We start from the raw sequence: 24287 nt of genomic DNA on the forward strand, positions 1-24287 counted from the left end.
AAATTAATTGGAGTATGAGACAATTACAATAACTAATAGTCTGCATTGAAGTAATAAAATACCGATTTTCTTACATATTGAATTATTTCTTATCTCTCACAGGACCATCTATGGGCCGAAACGAATGTTGCCCCCTAAAATTATTCCTCATAAGGCATACATCCACTAGTACATCCTTCTAGTAGGTGTTGATACATCCCACTAGTTTATTTCAAAATTGGCGAGTCACACTTCCCTAGTTTCCCTTGTTAGTTCCTTGCACCTGGATAGAAACTATATTCGAGGGGTCAATTTGTAAATCTTATAACTCGTTAAACGGGGATTTGAATCACAGTCCAGTCGATTTTTATTTTACGGTTTTGAAAATTTGCTAGTTTTATTTGGTTACCTAAACGTATAGCTTTGTATTCACAGTTTTTTAACCATGCCAGTTGAAAACGGTTTCAAAGTCGTTAAGTTAAAAGAAATGTTTATAACCGTAAACTTTACGGTTAATTGAATGGGCTGACTGCTGGATTGGATGGACAATTTACGGTAATTTTAGATACAAATTTTAACAGCGTGTAAATAAAATTTTCTTCAATAATGCAAAATTATTGGAGAAAAAATTTGCAGAAAAATTCATGACAAAAGCACTTAAAATTATAATAATTTTCGAACAAATTGGAATATAGAAAAAAAATTCCTGTTTAGTTCATAAATAAAAATTATTATTTTAGCAATTCAAATTTCAACTCTTTACTGAATTTCTGATTTCTTTGGAGATTTTTTAGGGAAAAGTGCTCTGTGGAAAATTAAGTTTTTCTTCATAAAATTTAATTCAATTAATTAATTACCTTATGCCTCCCTCTTACTATATGTAACTATAATTACTTTTTTAAACTTAAATATTTCACATATATTAGGAAAGTATCTCTTTATCAGATGTTTAAGAGTTAATAATTTTCGAACTAACTGACAATTATTATTTTCTTTTTATTCCATCTTACTTCCTGTACATATTTACATACACCTAATGTCAAGCTTTTAAGTTTCCTAATTTCAGCCTAGCAAAGCAAATTGTAACTTTAAGTTGAACACCCTTAAGTTGAGTTTACAATTTTTAATACAGTAATATTCAAGTTTCAATTTCGTGATCATAAAACCTTAAATACTCAAATTGTTGTTTTTATTAATTTATACAATAGGAGCTGTGGTGGCTCACGGGATAGAGCGTTCGCCTTCCAATGAGGTGAACCGGGTTCGAATCCCAACGATGACTGGTCGATAAGAATTCTGTATCTGGTTTGCATCGACCGCAGGGTTGCCGTAAAATATTCTCAGTGGTAGACGGATCATGGGTCATAGTACCCTTGAAATCAGGCTAACCGTGGGAGGTTTTCGTGGTTTTCCTCTCCACGTAACGCAAATGAGGGTTAGTTCTATTAAAAAGTTCTCCACGAAGGCAAAATTTCTCCCAATTCAAGATTTTTATTTGGGTTCAAAATTACAAGGCTACGGAGTTGAACATTAGTAGCCGTAAACCCAAAAAAATTGGGTCGGCTTAATGAGCGCTGTGATGAGCGCTGTGATTGCTACAATTTAACCGAACAAATCGTTTTTCTGGTATGTTCTAAGGTATCATGATAAAATTACCAAATTTTGACACATTGTAAGATCATATTTAATTGTTTTACCAAAATCCTTACCAAAGTGATTCGGGGAAATTTATCAAGGCTTTTGTTAGTCCCACAGTGCCAGAAACACGTTAAAGTTTACCATTATCTGGTAGTTTTGCTCATATTTTTTTTCTATTTTTTTACACACTGAAAAATTTCGGATAAAATTGCGGTAAAAAGTACCGGCACTCAGGATGTCAGTACATTTTACGGTAAAATCCATTTTTTACTGTAAAAATTTTTGGAACAAAAAATCTGATAAACTGTATTTTTTACTGTTGAGGCGTAATGAATGGTTTGAAGAATAAACAAATTGAATAATTACTATTTACATTTATTTACAATTTATACATAATTCGTTTAGTTTAAATGCGGCATCAAATATTTAAGATGCAAATAAGCAAGGATATAGTAATAGAACAATATTAAAATGCCATTCTAAAAAGTAAGAATTAAAGTTGTAGTAAAAGCAAACTTAAAGTTAATAAATAATTACAAAAACAATTAATGCAGAATATAATGAGTGATGTCACTTTGCTTCACTGTAATATTAAGAGTAAAATCATTGAATCCTTGTAGTTAAACAAATAGTGCTTCAAAAACTATGGTACAAAATTTTACGATAAAATGGGTTTTACGGTAAGATTTATTACGGTAAAATTGTGGTATTTTACGGATATTGCACTCAGGGTGCCAGTACTTTTTTCCTCAATAAGATCCGTGTTTTAAATATTAGTAAAATAAAGGTGACAGCTATTTTAAATTAGTATTTAATATGAACTTAGAAATAAAAAAGAGAAGAACGATTAGAAAAAAATAAACCCAGATATACAAGAAAAAGAAGTTGCCAGATTACGAAAGTGCAACTCTACAAGATAAACAAATATAGCGAGAGGCTCGCTGATAGCATGCTCGATTTATAACAATCCGGATTTGTTTTACAGTGTAAAAGTGCGCGTGCATGTTTTAAATTAATATATATGTATATTTATCATCAGAAATATTTTAGAATTCACTTTCCCATGTTTTAAATTTCAAGCTATTTATTTCAACATTAATGGGCAGAAATGTTAAACCCTGTTTCGTTTATTAATATAAACTTTAAGAATGTTTTATTATAAAATACATAGTATGAAACTTTCAAATATGGAATGAAAGAAGACAAAACATTGATTTTTTTAAAAATACTCTTAAGAATTCATAAATAAATTCACAGTTTTTCGGATTAATAAATTATTATTTTATTAAATTTAAAACTTGACATAATGAGATTTAAATTATAATACAAACATTCATTTTGTATTTAAATGTCAAAGACAATTTTCAGAAACTGGATATTACAGCAATATATAGACAAATATCTGGATTTAAAATTTATGTTTTGATAAAACTTTTGAATAAAGTTAATAGTAATAGCTATGCTTTTATTTCCTTTTCTTTGAATCGTGGATAAGCAATCACATAGATAAACCAGATCGTTTACTATAGATATATTATAACATTTATAACGTAAATTATAAATGACTTTTCAATAAAATGACTGTAGTACTACATAAGATAAAGCAATTTATTTGGTATTTATTTACGCAATTGAATATTTCTCAAGATAAATCTGATGAGAAAAAATTCCATTCATTTTCATTGGTTCGTAAAAGGGACTCAAACGATATTTTATTTTTAGCTTGTGAAATGAAGTGAAGGAACGAAAACATGTTTTCCCATTTTTATATCCAAATACAGTTATCCCTAATGACATAAGTAAAACGGAACACTTGTGTTTAAAGCTTCATTTATTTTCCCCTCGTGGACTTTAACGATATCCAGCCGCCATTTGAATGGTTTGTTTTTCTTATGATGACTCTTTCTAAAATTGGACATTTCTACTTCGTTCAAATTGAATGTCTAAAAGTGTTCCCTGGGTAATGGGTTCAAGATGTTTGTCTTTTACTCACTTTTAATGTTAAATAAGGCAGCGACGAACATTGTTTCATTTTCTAACAAACCACTTTTTCTTGAAACTCAATTAATGCCTTTGGGCATGTTTTATTATGTTAAGTTTATTACCATTTCTCATTCAATGCATTATCTTTGAACTGTTAGCATATTGTGATCGAACTGATAAACTTTTATGATGGAAAACTTTAAATAGTACTATCTCTTTTTTATAATAAATACATGTCCCCTGTTTGCTGCTGCCTTCCCCCCCCGAATTATTTTGTAACAATCCTTTTTTTATGCAAAACGAATCGTTTCTACAAATTCTCAATTGTTTTTTAAAATATATATTCTAATCTTGAATCAAGTCATAACCATTCTCTACTCAAAATCTTGTTTTGCAATCGTTTTGTAAACTTTTGTTTTGTTTCTTAATATTTTCCTGTTTTGTCACTTATAGAAACATAAAATGCACATTTAATAAATCTTTCAGACAATGGTAGATAACTTCATGAAAAATTTATAATTGGATGAACCTCGAGTTTTGACTATTTTTTATGTTTTTTCAGAAAACAGGAAAGATAAATTAAAAGTGAGTTTTTCTATTAATAAGAAATCGAGTTAGAAATAATGAGATACTGAAAGATTTTATATATAACTAAAGCTCTAAGGTACAATGCCCAATCTATAAAGCACCCCAATTCTACACTTTAACCATAAAATCAACAAATAGCCCTACTGTATTTAATACCGTTTTCACAGCATTAGTTTCATTCACAGCGTCATTCATTATGCATAATATGACGTCATATTATGCATAATGAATTACGTCAATGACGTTTCCATACTATAGTGATGTAGATAAGTATACAGAAAAAAATAGGAGAATAAAATAATTTTATTTATTTTTTATTTATTTATCTTTATTTGTGCATACAAACAGCAACTGTACAACATTATTGCAAAAGAAATTGACAGGTTATGTGTAGTTATGTTATATAAATTATAAAGCAACCTTTTTGCAGTTTTGTGCTGCAAACTCATTTATTTGCTCATCACATTGTAAGTCCTTCGTTAAATCACAATTTATGGAAAGAACTGATAAATGATTTAGTCGATGGTTCGACATTGTTGTCCTATATTTGTTTTCTATATATGACATCCTGGAGAGAGAGCGCTCAGCTTCACAGCTAGTAATTGGCAAAAGTTAAAAAAATCTTTAAGACAGTGTAGCAATTTGGGAAAACATCAACAAATTTATTTTCATAAATTAGCATAAAAATTTCACTGCAAGAGGTGTAAGACTCTGGCTTAGACTGAAGTAAATAAGATTTTAACTGAATGCACTCATTCACTAAATGCTCGTCTACGTCATCTGGATAATAATCAACATTATTACGTACACTTTCCAGATTTCCATATTTTTGTCTTGCAAATCCATTAAAAATTTGAATTTCTTGTTATACATCTCATAGACTTGACTCCTTTTATTTAAATCCATAATCAGCTTATCCAACGCAACGTTTAAAGTGTCTCTTTTAAATTTTTCTGCTCCGTATACTGAGAATTTATCTGTAGACTTATCTGAAAATTTTGGAGTAATGCGTCTCTTGTTTATGTCATTGTAGTCTATTCCCACACTAGTACTTAATTCTTTAGCTTTCTCTCCGTATTCCTTTAGCTTCTGATCTGATTGGTGCCTTATGTTTTTCACGAGGTCTTTTAATGATACAATTAATTTGTTGCCTTCACAAATAACTTGTTGCCTTCACGTGTCAACCACACTAACATTGATTTCTTATATTCATTAGAATTTTCATGATTTTCTAAACAAGTTCCTATGTGTTTCCAATCAGAAAATCCGGTTGTGTATTGAGAAGAAATTTTAGAAAAAAGTTTGCAAGTCAAACAAAAAACAGTACCAACCCTGATTGAATAACATAACCAAGATCTTTCCAATGATTGACCATTTTTCATTTTCTTAATGAAATACCTATTTGAAAATGTTCTGTTTTGTTCTTTGCATTTCTATATTGAAGCTGAATATATATTTTTCGGATCTTTATTTTGAAAGTCAGTCATTTCATGTGAGAGTATGTCATTAATAAAATCATTATTTAGCAATTCTGACCACAAGCCCACGTCAACATATTTCTCAAACTTAATATTCTCTAAATTTCTTTCCGCCTCGGTATTACCGTCCTCTTGCTGAACACCAATATAGTTTTCAGTGGGATCAGACGGTTGCTGGTAGTCAAGACTTTGTACGTTTTCATTACTTGTATTTTTTTTCCTGGTGTTGCGATTTTCTGCTCCCTTCAAATAGATTCTCTTCGGATAAGATCCCTTCCTTTTCGCTTGTTTATAAATTTGTAGCTATTTCATTCTCGTTTTATTTTCTAATTTGAAAAAAGTTTAAATTTTTGCACATTTCTTTCTTTTTTTTTCTTGATCTAGCTGTAATTTCCGTTTCTCAGCTCCACTTTTATATTTTCAACCAGACATATTGTAAAATAAGACTTTGATATTTTTCTGAAAATAAACAATGAACTTGATAATTTTCTGGTAATAAGCAGGGAACGAGATAATCGATGTAATATTGTTCTTCACGTCACATTTTAATACTTTGTAATGAGTGCAGTAATTCACAAATTATCATTAGAAATCGATTAAAAAGTTCATTTAGTATTGAAAAAATACATTAAAAACAAAAATAAACATGATTTATAATTCTTCGCACTTACCAACTAAGAGCAGGAAATCTTTTCTTATACTGATTATATACTTTCAATTATAAGTAAAATAAGAGAAAGGTCTGGTCTTTATAACTTTTAAGATATCATTTATTAGTAAACTAAATAAGTTTGTCACTTTGACGACCAGAACAGAAGTGTGGGAGAAAAAAAATTACGTCGGGCGTAAAGTGGCGCGCCGAGAAGTCCCCCGTAATAGACGCGAAAAAATACACTGGTCAAAAACAAGTACCGGGGAATTCCCCGTTCCGTTCGATAGACGCGCACATGCATGGGTTGATTGATCTCAGGGTTGCCAACCTTATAATAGTTTTTTTTAATATTATATATTTTTTTAAATTCAAAATATCACCTATTGTTTTCAGTGGAGACTGGGGCTCTTTGTATCCACGGGGCCCTGGCTGCAGCCCAAAAAGCCCTTAAGTAGATCCGCCCTTGCTGATAACTATTTTTTACTAGAGTCATACTTGTGGAAAAAAAAGCTATCATTCGTCATTAAAAAAGTAAACGTTTTCTTCAAAAGGAATTTAAGTTCAAAATTTCAATATAAGTTTCTGAGAATATTTTAAATGCAAAAATTTTCATTCATTTTACGTTTAAAGTATGCACTAACTTGAATAATACTTTAACGTTTTCTGAAGCATTTTCCTCCATCTTAAAATTGAATTTTCTCGACGCTGGATATATGCTAGTTTTCATTTTGTCTCGATTTTGGAGGTGTTTTAATATTTATGAATAAATATTTCTAGTAAATGATATTATTGTTGGGGATATTTTGAACTGTCTGGATAAGAAAATCATTGCATGAGTGAAGATGGCATGTTTGAATACTTTCCTCTAAAATGTCGTGCAAAAATTTAAACGTAAATTGCTATTTTCGATTATCCACTAGTTTTTTTTATTATATAATAAAAGTACATTATAAATTATACTATGCTCCGATTTATGATGTTAATAATCTAATACTAAATGGAAAGTTTCAGAATTTAGGACATAAACCGCTTTTAAAAATTAAATATTTATTTAATATCTAAAAAAAAAATCTCAGCTAAAAATACCATTTTTATACTAATTTTCTCCGATTTATATGTCAATTGCAATTTCTTTATTTTGGTTCGAAAAAAAGTAAATTTATAAAATTTTATAAAATTTAATTCCATCAAAATGGAAATTTTACTGCAACTTGAATATCGCTCTATTTATATCGTAAGAAAATATTGATAATTCTCAATGTATCACGATTGAGCTAAATTACCTTATTTTTATTTAATTAAATAGTTTCGTTACCCAAATGAAATTTACCAATACCCATCATAAAATCGTGTTTAAAAATCATCGTTATCAAAATTTTGTGTAACATTATCATGCTCAATTTTTTCGTTCTCAATAATAATCGTGATAATGTAACATCCGATAATTATTGTTATCGATAATGTTACCAACATTATCATACATAATATTTATCTTAGTACACATAGAATTCGTGGTATTATTAACGTCGAAAATTATTTTATATACGATATTTACTACATGACATGGTGTTCTTGATATATAATCAGAATAAATTTTAAAATTTCGTTTTTATCCCGTTGTAACAGCAAAATATTGATATTTCATGACATATCGCACAAATCTTGATTTCACTTGAAACTTTAAACGAGAAACAATTTCCATTTTAAGTTTTAGAACGTAATTCCTGTCATTAATAGTTTTTAATGTTATTGTTTCTAATAACACTATGATATGCTAATCTAGCCAGTCATTGGCCTTTTGCGAATTACGTCAGATGAGTCTTTTTGCTTGAAAAAAAAGGGCACCGCAAGGGTGAAAGTACATCTTAACTCAAAACCCCTCGGATAGATGGCAGTCTGCTCATTAGTGAGATGACTTTCTCATTGTAGGAATAGATCTGTATAGAAAGAAACTTCTTTTTTTTAAATACCTGTACTCATGGTACTGCTCAGTGACCGATCACAGGACATTTAGTTCCACAGATTTTACGAGCTCATACGAGCATGTAATCGAAGGACTTTAGCGGAGTTGAGAATCGAGTCCCAGCTCCTCCGGATCAGAGTCTGATTCTCTAACCACTCGGCTACTATGGCCCACAATTTTTTTTAAATTAAAATGTAAATAAAAAGTTAAATATCATATTATTAAAATAAATAGAATAAGGTTACTTGTAAAAAAGATTTTACATGAAATAGAAAAGACAGAAGGAAAAAATATCTATTTATTCGTTTGAATGATAATTGAATTAACCTATATTTTATTATTTCATGCTAATTACAAGTCAAAATGCAATTAGTTGTTTAAATTACAATATGTGTTGCTTTTGGCAATTTCTCCAATTACTCAACTACGATATAAAGTTAGGAAATACTTTTGTTTACTGCCTTGAGCAATTATTTCTTTAAATACAGTTTAAAAGAAATGAAAAGTAAAAGAAATTCCAATTGCAAAGGGAAAAAAAGGAAAGCTTTCTCTGAAATCTTACTAAGATTATTTATACTGACTGCCTTTAGGCTATAGCTGAAGATTCTTGTCTTTTCAAGCATCTCAACAAATCTCTTCTATAGGAGACTAATCTAAGAAAAGATAGGAGAACACTTGAGAACATTCTATTTTTCCTAAGTGGTTCCTTTTTCCCTTTTTTTTCTTCTTTTGAATAAGTTGCCTGTGGAAAATAAAACTATATTATTACTTCGTAGGGACAATTTTCAACAGGCAACCTGATTATTAAAATATATACATATTTCACAATAATGGCTGATATTTTTGTATATGCTATCGTATTTCATACTTTAAAAGACACAGATAGAAATCTTTTTTTGTTATTCCTTCTTTAAGATGGATCTTATTTCCAAGAAAAATTTATACCCGCATATTTAAAATAAAAAAGGGATAGCGTATACATAAAAATGGCGGCCACGAGCATGAAATATGCATACAATTTATGATTCTATAATTAATTATAATGAATTTGTGTGAGTTTATTCACATTGGCTTCCATTCGCTGGCTCTAACTAATTCTTTTCTTTCCAATCATCTAAGTAAATCTCTTCTACAGAAGACAAAACTAGTAAGAGGTTGGGGAATACTTGAGAGCATTCTGTTTTTTATAAGTGGTTTCTTCACCTTTTTTTTAATCAAGTTGCCCGTGGAAAGGAAACTCTATTATTCCTTCGTGAAGACGGATTTTTTATTTTCAATAGGTTACCGGATTACAAAAATGCAAACGTATTCTCCACTTATAGCTTATTTTTTTGTATACGCTATCTTATTTCATATTTTAAAAGATACAGATGTAAATATTTCCTTATTACTCCTTCTTCAAGATGGATCTTATTTAAAAGGAAATTTTACATCTGCATTTTTAAAATTTAAAAGCCACGAGCATGAAATATGCATATGTTTCAGTATTGTATAGTTAATTTTAACTAATGTATGTGGGTTTATTCACACTGGCTGCCTTAGTGTGGCTATAGCTATATGGAAAAAAAGCGGGTAAAATTATCGTAACATATTGCAATGACATTTCTGCAAAAAAAAAAAANTTAAAAAAAAAAAAAAAAAAAATGGAAAACTTCTGGAAAAAACATAATTCTGGTAATAAAATCAAAATATATAAACCATTCATTTGGTAATTTTTTCCGTTTGTATGTAATGGTTACTGGAAATCCTGGTTAGAGTTTATTACCATACATTTAGTGAAAAATACAAAACTGAAAAGTAAATGTAACCGAATAAATGGTTTTTATTTTATGTTCAAAGAAATCACGATAAAATCATGAAATTTTGGCATGTTTGCCCTAAATTTTATTACATAGTTTATTGTTAATTTAACCAAAATCATTACTAATTCCTTCGGTTAAAATTACCAAGCTTTAGACATAAACTTACTTTGTTACTCTTTTCTGAACCCTTTGATGCAGATGGAACACCAGTGTCCCTTACATAATTTTTTTTCCGACGCTCTAATTACTAGTAAAAATATATTTAGGTATTTTTTAATTCTAATAAAACAGTTTAATACTTACTAAAAAAATCAGTTTGATTATCGCAATTATATTTGTATCAAAATATCAAATTCCAAAAATGTAGTTTGAAATTTTTTTCTTCAAAAATTTATCAATAATAGATTTTGTAAATTAAAGAAATTTCAATGATGAATATCTTTTTCTTTTAGATCTAAATAACTGCAAATAAATGCAAATTTGAGATATTATTGTTTGCAAGTGAGCAGTATTTGGAAGAATTTACCTTTAACACAGGAAAAGTCACCGGTGTTTCATGCTGTATTTAAAAACCATAAATTTTTAAAGTACTAAATATAATATTTTTCTCTTATTTTGATTTAAAATAATACAAAATATTGAAAAAGTATGAAAAATATGTATTCTAAAAATTCTGCTCCAAATGATTAAGTATAACTTATCTTAATGAAAGATCTATATCTGTATCTTTTAAAGTATTAAATGAGATGGCGCATGCATACAAATGGCTGTCAAGTGACGAAAATATGTATATTATGTTCAAAAATACACATACGATAACTCATTTTATATTTTCATACGCATATAAATGTTTCTTTACAATTTTTTTACGTGAAGATGAATCTTATCTCCAACATCCCTTATATAGATATAAATCTTCTTGCTATTCTTTTCCGAAAAAATAGCTTATCTTAAGGATAAAATATAAAATGAGATGACTTTTAAATAAAAATTTGATCGACGAGAATAAAATATGTCTATATTTTAATAGAATTATATAATTAATATGCGTTGGTTTATTAAATTAAATGAGACACTAATTAAGACTTAAATTAAACCCTTTCAGAAATAAAACTCGTCCTTTTGACGATTCAGCAATCTTTCAGCTATATTGCATTAATTGCGAGAGTAATTTCGTCACGAAATCACATGATTTGTGTCGAAACGCGAACTGTCAAATATATGACGAATATGCTTTCCCAATAACTTCATCGTATCTCACAAGAGATTGCGATCTATGAAAGTAATTCTTAAATTAAAGAAACTGGAATGACGAAATATTTCTTCACTTTTTACGAAATTCGTTTCCTCGAAGAATTGACGATAGTTATTTCGTCACTTTGAAGATACACAAGGAAAGATACACAAGGAAGATACTCAGAAGATACACAAGGAAACTATTTCGTCAAAATGACGGAAGTTTTCTGGAATTTGAGTATACATTTTCACAGTGAAATATTTAATATTAATATTTAATTATTATTATTTAATATTAAATATTTAATATTAATTNGCTCATAAAACATCCAATAAAGATGGAAAAATCACGAAGAATTAGGCAAAATAATTTTTTACATACCTGATTCCATGCACTTAACTTCACAAAAAATTTTGCAATGTTATATCATGTTTATTGATTTAATTATTTTATTAAATATTTAAAATTAATTTTAAATATTTAATATTAAATATTTAACATTAATTTTAAATATTTAATAAAATAATTAAATCAATAAACATGATATAACATTGCAAAATTTTTTGTGAAGTTAAGTGCATGGAATCAGGTATGTAAAAAATTATTTTGCCTAATTCTTCGTGATTTTTCCATCTTTATTGGATGTTTTATGAGCCTGTGTCACATGGAAACAATACAACATGTTGTCTGGGTAAAACCGCTGTTAATTCAATTTATGAATACTTGTTTTGAAGTTGAGGAAAGAATTGTCAAAAAGTAAAGAAATCAAGGTTTCAGACGATTTTATAGAACACAAATATGGTTAAGCTGTCATACAGCTTTTTTACTCACAAAATGCTTAGAGACAGAAACAAAACAATTTTGAAATGTGTATTATATGATTAAAAGTAAAGCCTATTGTTTTTTGTATTAAATTTTCCAAGTTTTTGTTTTCTTTTTTTGCACAGTGCAATATATAAATATAAGTCTTTGGTCTCAGAGAGTATGAAAATTAGTTACTTTTATAGTACAAGTTGATTCGAAATACACGCATTTAGCATTGGAAGCAGCAGCTGAAACCATGGTAAGACGATTATTGGTCGCCTGATTGAAATATAATTCTGATACTGTTCTGATCAAAATATAATTCTGTTGACTCAAAATGCTAATAAAAATGCTACAAGCACTTTTATACTTTAAGAACAATGAAACTAAGACGGATTTTGTTCTCAGATTTTGTACAGGATTTTACAGCACACTAAGAAAAAAGTATGGTCCAAGCTAAACGATTAGAATATGGTAAAATTAACCGCGTTTTAGGCTTGGGAACATCAAAAAGCTCGGTAATTTTTACCGAAGTGCTTTGGTAATGATTTGCAGTAAACTTAACAATAAAACATTGTTTTATGAGATAAAACAAATAAAATTTGATTAAACATGATAAAATTTGGTAGATGTGCTAAAATTTAGTAATTTTATCGTGATATACCTCAAAATATGGCAAAAAAAACAACAACAATTTATTCGGATTAAAAGTAACTATTCAATTTTGTATTTTATTCTTAATGTGTTGCAATAAGAATTATAATTTTGAAAACATAAATTTCCGGTAAAGCTTTACCATGGGAATGGAAAAAGTACCAAATGAATGATTTAAATATCGTATATTTTGGTTTTATTAACCAGAATTATGTTTTTCTTTTACCAGAAATGCTATAACCATACAATACGGTAATTCTACCAGAATTTGTTTCTCTGTGTAAAATGGTATTTTAACAAATGCCGTCGGACTACGAAAAGTTTGCATTTTAAAAAAATAATTGACAAATTTTGAACCTTTTCAAAATTTATTATTGATATTATTATTATTAATACTATCAATTATAATTTTCATTAATTATAATTATAGCTATCATTATTAATAATAGTACTTAGAATTATTATTAATTATAATAAATATAATTATTTTTACTATTATAATTACTATTGAATAACTGAATCAGTTTTCATTTTTTAAATAGTTCTGAAATTCAGAGAATTGTAGTCTACCAAATCAAAATCTAATAAGAACATTTTCTTCTTCGTAATTAGTATTTTTTTCACATTTAAAAGCTTGCGTGTTTTTTTTCTCATTTCGTTAAGCCGTTATTTCCCCCACAGTTCAGCGGCCTTATTTTCAGTGATTAAAAGCACATTTCAGAGCAAATACCTAAATTTTATGTTTCAGCAACCATTTCCTCAGAAACCAGAGTACAACAGATCTTCAACTCAAAAGTTTGCAGGTTTAAGAATTTCCATTCTAAACAATCTTTAATGCTAGGTAGCTTTTTCAAAATAATTAGAAAGAACTAAAATAAGCTGTAACATTAATGTAAGAAAAGAAGCAGAAATTCTACTAATACTATTTGCATTTTACAATCTTAAGGGTTTCGCAAACTCTTGTCTTTTCAAAGATTGCTACTAATCTTTTATTCATCGGCTAATCTATGAGAAAAATAGTGGTGTCCACTTGAAAACTATCTGTCTGAAGTGCTTTCGCAATTCTTAGAATGAAATTGCCCAATTCAAAAGAAATAAGCACATATCCGTTTTGTGTATTTTTCAACTCCAGAAGAAAGATATGAATCAGCATTTTTATTCGAAGTTTTTGAGACACTAGGCAGCTCCATTCGTTTCACCAAGGATTTTTACAACCATTTTTTTTTGTCTCTTGACGGTTAACAGTTACGTTTAAATCTTGAATGCAATCGGTTAGATCTAAGTTAAAAAGTATTTGATTGCAAGATTCCAAATTTTATTGGTTTCCCAATTCTATTGGGATGAAGTTCACATGATTTTAAAAATTTTGTTTTAGAGTTAAAAATTTTTTTTCGAACTTCATTTTTGTTAAATTTGCATTCAATTAGAGTGTAAAAATATTTACCGTCTTTTTGAAAATGGATTCCATTTATTAAACATGATCCCAAACATTCTGCCGGTATTTATAAAGTTATATTCTGATTTTGAAAATGTGCGTCGTTTAGAAAATATGGTTATGAACATCTTGTCGGTAGTCCATGAAATTTAATATAGAATTCGAAAATTAGCGTCGTTTTGTTAAACATATTCACGAATTTTTTCGGTAATTAATTCAATCGAGATAGCCTAGGATAAGAATCTATGCCATCTTCATCAATTAAAAAAAAATCAAGGCAATTATCAAAATACCATTTTTTAAAAATATAAATCACAGTTTCAATTTTAATGACTAATTTATGTATTAAATTAATTGATATGTTTTTAGATACATTCCGGTTTTATCTAATTATCTAAGGAAAGTTTAAAAATGTGTGTATTCCCATGAAAAATAAGAATTTTTCTGTGTAAAAATGCGGAGAGGCTTTTTAATATGCTTTCTTTATTAACGAGTTTTCAAAAAGTCATTTAAAGAAAAAGAATGCTGATGGATATTGCACATATTTTCATAGGAGCTATTTTTATAACATCTTTCTCATAAACTTTTTGCATTAAAGAATTTTCGTACTCAAAATAAAATGAGTGGACTTTAATGATAGTGGGTAAATAGCCGAGGAATTTCCTATCATTTCGACTTAGCAAAAGACCCGAGGCGAACATCATTTTCAAAAAGCTAAGTGCCAGGTAATTTTTTCGATCAAAATTCTCGCTGAAACTTCATACTATTTCTTGCATTGATTCTTTTCCTATTACTAGATTCAGAATTCGGATATAAATTTTACAGAAGAAGCATATGCAAATTTTCAATAATTTGACATCTATTTTCAGGAATAAAATTCTTCTTAAAAGAAAGATTTAAAATACAATCTTATAAAAAAAAATGAGAGAGCGTCAAAAACAAGTATGTACAAGTACGCGTGTAAAATGGGTACAGATTTTAAGAAATCAAATTATATATATATATATACATCTTTGCGGCGTAAGCTTTCACGGAATTTTCTATTTTTGACAAGTATCTGTATTCCCTATTGCAAAATTTTTAGAATCTTGTGCATTTGTCAATAGTGGTCAAATATTATTTTCGTGTTTTTGAAGAGTGCATTTATACTAAATGTATTTGCCTTTTTTATCAACGCCCATTGTTTAATGACTGATCTAATATTACAGAAACAATAATTTTGACACATCTTTCACACTAATTACTTTTGTTCAAATACTATTTTTACGATTTTTCAATGAAGCTCACTTTTATTCTTATGTATTTGCCTTTGTTGTTTGAGTAAGTTTTGAATAAGTTTTCATCATTTCAACATTTAAAAAATACTCTTACAGAAATTATTGTTTTGACGCATTTTTCACAGTCATTGTATAAATTTTACATAATAAACAAATCGTTCATGAGCTGCAATAGTGTCACAACTCATAAAACCCGCATTGTGGACTAATAACAGGTGTAAATATGGAAAAACACATTTTTTCAGCAGCAATAATAGTACAACTCATAATTCAACTTGACGACAATCTTCGTTTAAGCAAACTAAAGCATTTCTTATGCATTTCACTTAGCAATGAAAACTTTAAACCCACTTATCTCAAAACATGATTTTTTTGAGTTGTGCCGCTATTGCAGCCCATGAGCGAAATATTTATATAATATATTATCTTAACGATATCTCAATTAACCATATTTAAACTTGTATGCATTTGCTTTTGTAGATTTTAGAAATTATTCTATTATTTAAAAATTTATACAATAAGCTTGAAGTAATTATTATTTTGACGAATTTTGAAACAAACTATTTTTATAAAAAAGTTTTATTTTTACGATTTATCAATAAAACACATTTATACTCTTAAACGTTCGCCTTAGTTTTTTTTTCTTTTTTAAATCTTGAATATTATTTTATTATAACAAATTTATGAATCTCTTAATATCGGCTGTCTATTTTCAGTGACAGTTCTAAACTAGCATAAAAAGCCCATATGAGTTTTACACAAATTATATTTACTTTGACATAAATTTATCAAAATTTAGTTTCATGTTCTTTTGATTGGCGCAGTTTTATTCTGATAAATTTTACTTTCTAGATCTTGGAAAATTCTAGAAATCATTTAATCATTTTGAACAAAATTGCGTTATTAGTGTCCATTGTCAATTTTTAGCGATCGTTCTAAATTCGTATTAAAACCAGACAAGAATATTGGTACAAATGTTACAAATGACTTATCATATTATCAAAGAACATTTTCGTATTTTTATTCAGAGCTTCATTTGATTTGCTCTCTGGTTCCTTGTATATTTTAGATATTATTTAACTATTTTAAAATTAATTAAAATTGTATTGCCCACAGTTCATTCTTAGTAATAGTTCTGAACTTTCATCTACAACCCGCAAGAATAATTTATCATCATTATCAATTAAAGTGCCCACAGTGAACTTTTAATAATTTTTGAATTTAGGTTCTTTATTTTAAAACCGGTGTTGAACAACTGACCCAATACCAAGTATCTCCCCCCCCCGTCCCGCCTTTCTCATCTCCCCACCCGTCTTCTTCGTTCATGGCATAAAGACTCAACTTTTCATGACATAAAGATATTAACTTAAAATCGGTAGAGAATAGTCGATTCATTCTTAAATTTATGACTATCTATGTTCTACTCCGTAGTTTTGTAATTTTGAACCCAATCCTGGCGATAAGGGACACCTAAATCGAGCAATGGGACAAGCTAGACATTGTGGAGGACTTGTTGGAAGGAACTAACCAGCATTTGCGTTTCAAGGAGAGAAAAATCGTGAATTCTCCCTCGTTCAGACCGACCACAAGGGGATTCTAACCAATGATCTGTCCACCACTGATGATATTTTGNATATATATAAATAATTATATATAATTATATATTTAATAATAAACAACAATCTAATAGTTACTAAAAATATTGTTACTAAATAAAAAAAAAACTATATTTCCACTAAAATATAAAATCCAAAAAAAGAAGTTTCTATTCATTGCCTTCCATTCATTTTCAAAAATGTACCAATAATTGATTTTGAAAATTAAAGAAATTTCAATGATGATAAACTGTTTATTTTTAGATCTAAATCACTGCTAATTTAAAGAACTATTGTTAGGAAATGAGCCTTGTTTGAAAGATTTTACCCTCAACGCAAAACAGACACAGGTGTTTCATGTTCTATTTCCTAACCATAAATTACAAAAATGCTAAATAGCCTTTCCCTAATTTTGACTTAAATTAGTACATATGGATAATGAAGAAAGTATGAAAAAATATGCTTATTAAAAATTCTGCGTCAAGAAGTTAGAAGGAAAATGGACTGTGTTGAACGATAATATCGCTCAAGTTTGCTGAAACCCTAATAATATGAATTAACATTAATAATAAAATATTAACGTTGATCTAAAGCGTGATTGTACTATTTTCTGATTCAACATTTTTTAAGATAGCTCTAAATTTGTTTTCCTCATGGTTCATGATCCCGATTGTGTGGTTTAATGTTAAGCTGATTTTTCTGAGAGTATAATTTTTCGAAAAAAACATTTGTTATTTTTCAGAATGAGTTAGAATTATGTACTGCAATGACTAGGAAAAGTAAATAACAATATTGATATTTTATACTAATATCATATTTTATACTTATATCTTATATCATATTTTATACTTTGTCTAAAAGCGTCAACCATTCTATACAATGCCTAGGTCAGGGATGGCGAACCATTGGCACGTGTGCCATTTATGGCACCGTAACACAATACTTTGGGCACCCCACCGATCGCAATTGTTATTGCACGATAAATTGTTATTACACAAATGTTATTACATTATGAAGCATAAGCAACAATTAAATAAAAAATCACAAAAACAAACAAAATAATAATTAATGCTAAAAAAATAATTAATGACCATAAAAAAAGTTAACAATAAGTAACTAACAAAAAAAAATTAGCAGTCTTGCTTAAACTAACATCTTACAACCTAATATAAGTTATTTGTCATCTAATCTGCAGCAACAGAAGTCACACTGGTGTTACTTTAAGTTGAATTACGCCTATAACAGAGACATTGCAAAATGTATTTTTTTTTCAATGTAAATAGTTTTGAGTTGATAATATTTAGTATTATTATTTTCCCAATAATCACGAAGTCAAAATTACTTGACGGCACGTCTATGACATCATTAAACAGTTTTTTAGAAAAAATGGCACGTTGGTGTATAAAGGTTCGCCACCCCCGGCCTAAGCATTTAATAGAATGCTGGTATTTTGTGCATTGACGATAAGATATACAAATACGTGAGCAAAATTTCAATTTTTTATGTTTTGTGACAAATTAAATACAGATCATAAAAAATTGGATAGAAGCTATTATTACAGATATTGAACCTGTAAACAGATTTGGAAACTATTTAAAGACAGATTTAGAAACTATTTAAAGATTGTGATTTTACAAAATACTTATAAACTTAGATTTGATTACACATTTGCAAACAAGATACAGTTGACATAATATGAAACTTCAAAAAGTATACAAATGTAGGCATATTTATAAATTTTATGAAGGAAGCATATTTATTCATGTAAAACTTTAATATTTAATGAATTATTTCGTAAATCGCTTGTAATATAAAATACAAAATAAATGAATAAAAGTGACTGAAAATGTTTAGAGACTAATGTATGGGAGAAAAAAATTATCATTTTTGTTAATGGGAATTCTCTAACCATAAATAATTTGTGCTAATTCATTTATTTGCTGATAAGAACACTTGCGTGTTTTCCGAAATCTATTATATTCTTATTTAAAAATTAAATTTCTAAATCTAAACCTCGAATGGATCACGATTATTTTACGATTATGAAAAGTGTTCCAAGTATAACAACAAACATCATAAAATGGGTTAACAATATAACACAATATGAAGATACAAAAATTACACAGATTTAGGTCAGATATCTATAGGTCCATTTATAAATCTTTTAAAGGAGGCGTATACAACTGTGTAAAACTTAAATATTTAAGAAATTATATTGTGAAATACAAGCCTGTAATATAAAATACAAAACTGATGAATAAAAGTGTTAGAGTATTTGAAAGAAAATTTATTATTTTTGTGTAGATGAATTAAAATAAATTTTGTTAATGGGAATTTTCTTACCATAAATAATTTATGCTAATTCATCTATTTGCTGATGAGAAAAAGTGCGTGTCTTAAGGAATCTATTCGATTCTTATTTATGAAAATTAAATTTATAAATATCTTCACCACGAATACTTTTAACATTTAATGGACCAAAAAAATTACTAAAAAAATAATACTAAAAAAAATAATAAAATAAATGATAGCATCCTTTTGGAAACTGAAGGTAAAGTGATAAGTTCTGTTTAGAATGTATAATTAATAAGTTCAATGTGCTGTTTTACAAAAGGGGAAAAATGAAATAAAATTTAACCGGAGCAAAAAAAAAAAAACATCTTTCTTTCTTAACGACCTCCATTAAAATGCGATTTATTTTTTCAATTATAAAAAATGTTCTAAGAATAACAATAAATAGCGTAAGATGGAAGAAAAACGAGGTGTGAAGTAAGCATATATCATTTTGGAAGCAGAAAGGGTTTTTTTTAAAAAAAAAAATAATACAGCAAATTTAGTGGATATATTATCAAAAGTAATGAACAGTATTGTGCCTGCATTTTAAATTAATGGATCTCCGATATTAAGTAGAGGATTTGGAATGAAAACATGCTAAAAAAAGCACCAGAATATGCCAGATAAGTAGAATTAAAAATCAAATTTTTGTCTATAAATATTATGAGGAAATCTCACATGATAAAAAAATAAATAAAATAAAACTGATTTGATTTGGATGACTCAACGAAATGTTTATTTGGACGAAGTGTCACGTTTGAAGGCTCAAGAGTATGTCATCAATTTGAATGTTTCCTCCATCGTTATTTCATCTCATAACTTGTTGAGTCATGAGTAGAAATATTATAATATGAACAACTTAGCAGCTATTACTGTGGGCTTCATGGATCAAAGTTACTTGGAAATCAAAAGTGCTTGTAAAATAGTTACTTTACAAATTAATTTCATTTTTCGTTATTATTTTTCTTACAAATTAATTACCCAATGTGACTTGGGCCGTTTGAAAAATTCTTGAAAACTCTTCTTCAAAAAGACATTTACCTCATCGTTTTCTTGCAGACAGAAATTTGAAAACAACGTCAGTCAAAGAAATGTATTTATCCATTTTTTCAGCAGAAAAGATTTCCCTTTGCTTCTGGCTCTCAAATGAAACATTTTAAAGTCACCATCATCAAAATTGCTTAAAGTTTTAGTCAAGAAATATTCCACAGTTTCTTTTTCCAGAGAAATTTCGCATAAAAAATGTCATGCTTGAATCTTTCATCAGTTTGCATGTTTCGTTCCGTTTCCATCGTTATTTCATCCTCATAACTTGGTTGAGTCATGAGTAGAAATATTATAATATGAATAACTTAGCAGCTATTACTGTGGGCTTCACGGATCAAAGTTACTTAGAAATCTAAGTCTCTGCAAAATAGTTACTTTACAAATTATTTTTTTCCACTTGTAAAATTTTACGAAATGGAAACACTTTCGTCTCCTTCTTTTCTTCATAACAGCAAGCAACCTATTTACAGAGAACTAAAAAGCCAAACAGTAACCAGTGTGTCATCCAAAAAACATTACATCAATTGGGTTTATATACTTTACTCATTCTCTAACAACTATGTCAGAAAATGAGCAAAGTAAACTCCAGTTTGATGGTTGAAATTTTCATCTCACACGCATCATTGATCGGTGAAGCAAGTTACGTACGAAATTTGGTTTGTCGAAATTACAAGCATGGCATTGACGCAGTAATGAATCTATAGATGTGAAATTTTAATAGATTATTGTAAGCATAAATAACTATAATTAATAAATTCATTTTTTTAAAAATTTTGCTATTCAATATTTTTACTCATTATATTTTTATTTCTAGTTGACTTGATAATTTCAAGACTTTTCATCAAATCTATATCATAGATTAGATCACTGCATAACGTGTAATGCAATCTCTTTGAATTTGATGTTGAACAATCATAAAAATGGCGTAACGGTACACTTTTTGAAGTTAATACCGAATCGAGCGTTAAAAATAAATTAAGACTAGTAGCTAAATTTAAACACTTATAATGGAAAAAGCTTACTCAAACACACGCGCATTCACTCCATATGTAAGTTATTATAGCTTCTTCAAACATCGTAGTTGGCACCTTTTTGATATCGTCTATAAATTGCTTACAACCGTACCAGTTGGAATGGGTTATTCCATGTAGCAACATCTACTGAAACAAAATATCGCCATTAGAAAAGAATTTTTTTAATTTAGGTAATAAGGATACTTATGTTTTATAATTTTTAAATCACTGTGCACTAATTTTATAATGTATAGTTTCTATTTGCTTCTTATATTAAGCCTAGTTCGATTGGATTGAATTGAATGTAGGGTGTATTGGCATAAATTCCAAAAGAGGACACGCTGCGCCAAACAATACGGCAAAACAGTTCAAGCCTAGTTTGAATTCGTCTTAATATTCTCTCTGTACTGCGCACACGTTTAAATTCACGTTTAATTTAATAAAACTAATTTTATTTTAAGAATTCATGCATATATGCATTCTAAATAAAAGATTCTTACTTTATATTGTATCGTAAAATTAATTTTGTTGACATTTACGTTACCGTTATTATAGATTTTAGTGTTACTGAACCTTAAAAATACCGACAGCAACTTTAAGTGCAGTATTCTAAGAAAACATTCTTGGTGTTTCACTACACCAGGAATTAGCCTTGGTACTAGGTGTAGCGAAACACTGTCTCTCCATACAATTTTGGTGTAACCATTTCTGATGTTAAAATAACATTTTTTACAGCGTATTTGCTAAATGTATCATGACTGAAAAATTAATATTGAAAATTAAATGTAAGAAAAAGGAAATTTTTTATGGATCAAACCACAGCAAGAAGTTTTAAACATCAATGTTGAACAAATAAGAGAATCAAGAGTTTAATTTTGATACAATACTTGATATAATGAATTGGTAACAATGCATAAAAAGCTATTATTTTTTTCTGATGATATTCTAGAAAGATCTTATGAACATTATAATATTGTTCTTTCCGAAAAAAACTTCGTTTGCTATATTTTTATCATCATTTTCTACGCAAATGCAAGAAAAAAAAAGGAATGGACTGTATGGAAGTATTTTTTATATTTTGTGGTAGGCCTTAGCACATACTACCCTACAATAATGGAAGAAATATTTTGAGTTTTTGACTTTTTTTTAAATTTCTCAAGAATAACTTTAGAGATGTTTAGTTCATGCAATTTTTTATACTTAGCAATAAGATTTAAAGCTTTCAGAGGTTTGAGAGACCAACAATAGATTACGAAAGAAAAAAAAAATATTTTTGAATACTTTTTGCCAGAAGATCAAGCAATAAGCTTGTAACTTGCATCTATTACTTTAGTTGTTAATTGAAATAACTGCATAAAATTTCGTTAACCTAGAATAATTATTTATGGAAATACGGGCATTTTTATAAAAAACTAATTTTTTGCCTTACGTTTGTTTGCTATAACTTTATAAATATTTAATGGAATCAAGCAATATTTTCGGAGCAATTTAAAATTAATTGCAAAATAATTTGTTTAAAATTTTAAAAAAATTCGTTAAAAACTGCCCAAAATATGAGTAATTAAGATAGTTCTTTTATGCTGCGCAGTTCTTTTATATTTATTTTGCAGTGAATCATATTGAGAACTAGTGAAAAAAGTTTGATTTGAATATTTTAAGAATTTAAAAAGTGTCAAGCTATTTCTTAAGTAGTTTTGTATTTTCTAAAAGAGAGCTCAAAAAGATCAGGGGTTTTCCACAAATTTCATTTTGTTTCATAAAACAAAATTTAATAACGAAACATAATACCTTACTAATATAATCCGGAAACCAAATATGATGGTAAAAGGAAAGAAAACATTCTTTTATGAGGGATGATCCCCCATAATTCCGGTCTCATTTTTAATAAATCTTCTTTAATAGTATGAAATGAAATTTCAAGAAAATCCCTGATCGTTTTGAGCTTTCTTTTAAAAAGTACAAAAACTACTTAGAAAATTGCTTGAACTTTTTTGAAGTTTTAAGATATTTAAATCAAACCTTTTTTTACTAGTTGGAAAATACGATTAAGAAAAAAAAATGTTTTTTTAGAAATTTTTGGCACATGCGCAGCATTGAAGAACTACCTTAAATACTTATATCGCTTGCAGTTTGTAATGATTTTTATTTAAATTTTTAATACATAATTTTGTAATTAATTTTAAATTGTTCAAAAAATATTGTTAAATTTTATTGAATATTTATAAATTTACAGTAAAAAAAAAGGAAAGGCAAAAAAATTAGTTTTTTATAAAAATGTTTATATCTCCATAAAGTTTTACTTGAGGTTTACAACATTTAATACAGTTATTAAAAATAGCAATAAAGTAATCACTATAAGTTACAATCTTATTGCTTGGTTCTATGGCATTTGTCTTATTTCGTATTTTATTGTCGGTCTCCCAAACCTCTGAAAGCTTTAAATCTTATAGCTAAGTATGAAAAATCGCAAGAACAAAACATCTCTAAATTTATAAAACAATCATTTAAGTATTTCTTGAGAAAATTAACGAAAATGTCAAAAACTCAAAGCCAAACTCAACTTCTATTAATGTAGTGTATTGTATTTAATCAAGAAATGCTCGAATTAAGTTATAATTTATGTATCGACACTTAAAATTTAGAAACGATGCAAAACCTAGTAGTGAATTTTATTTCAAAGTTCTACTGTTATTATATTTTAATGCTTCTGATTATTAATTAAACTGAAAGATAGCTCTAAATAAACTCGACATAAAATTTAAAATGCGTAAAACATGCAATTTACAATTAAGCTTCTCTTAATATTGA

General features: G+C 28.0%; 1 long non-coding RNA gene across 1 annotated transcript in view; it reads right to left on the reverse strand.

The window, feature by feature from the left end:
- Positions 1 to 24287, reverse strand: part of LOC139425700 (uncharacterized) — an 85789-nt gene that overhangs the window by 23968 nt on the left and 37534 nt on the right. Inside the window, exons 2-3 of the long non-coding RNA XR_011636853.1 lie at positions 21489 to 21623; positions 8863 to 9023 (exon numbers count right to left, since the gene is read on the reverse strand). This is a non-coding gene — a long non-coding RNA (uncharacterized lncRNA). The remainder of the gene's footprint in view (positions 1 to 8862; positions 9024 to 21488; positions 21624 to 24287) is intronic.

Source organism: Parasteatoda tepidariorum, chromosome 1 (genome assembly GCF_043381705.1).
Source record: "Parasteatoda tepidariorum isolate YZ-2023 chromosome 1, CAS_Ptep_4.0, whole genome shotgun sequence".
NCBI classification, from domain to species: Eukaryota; Metazoa; Arthropoda; class Arachnida; order Araneae; family Theridiidae; genus Parasteatoda; species Parasteatoda tepidariorum.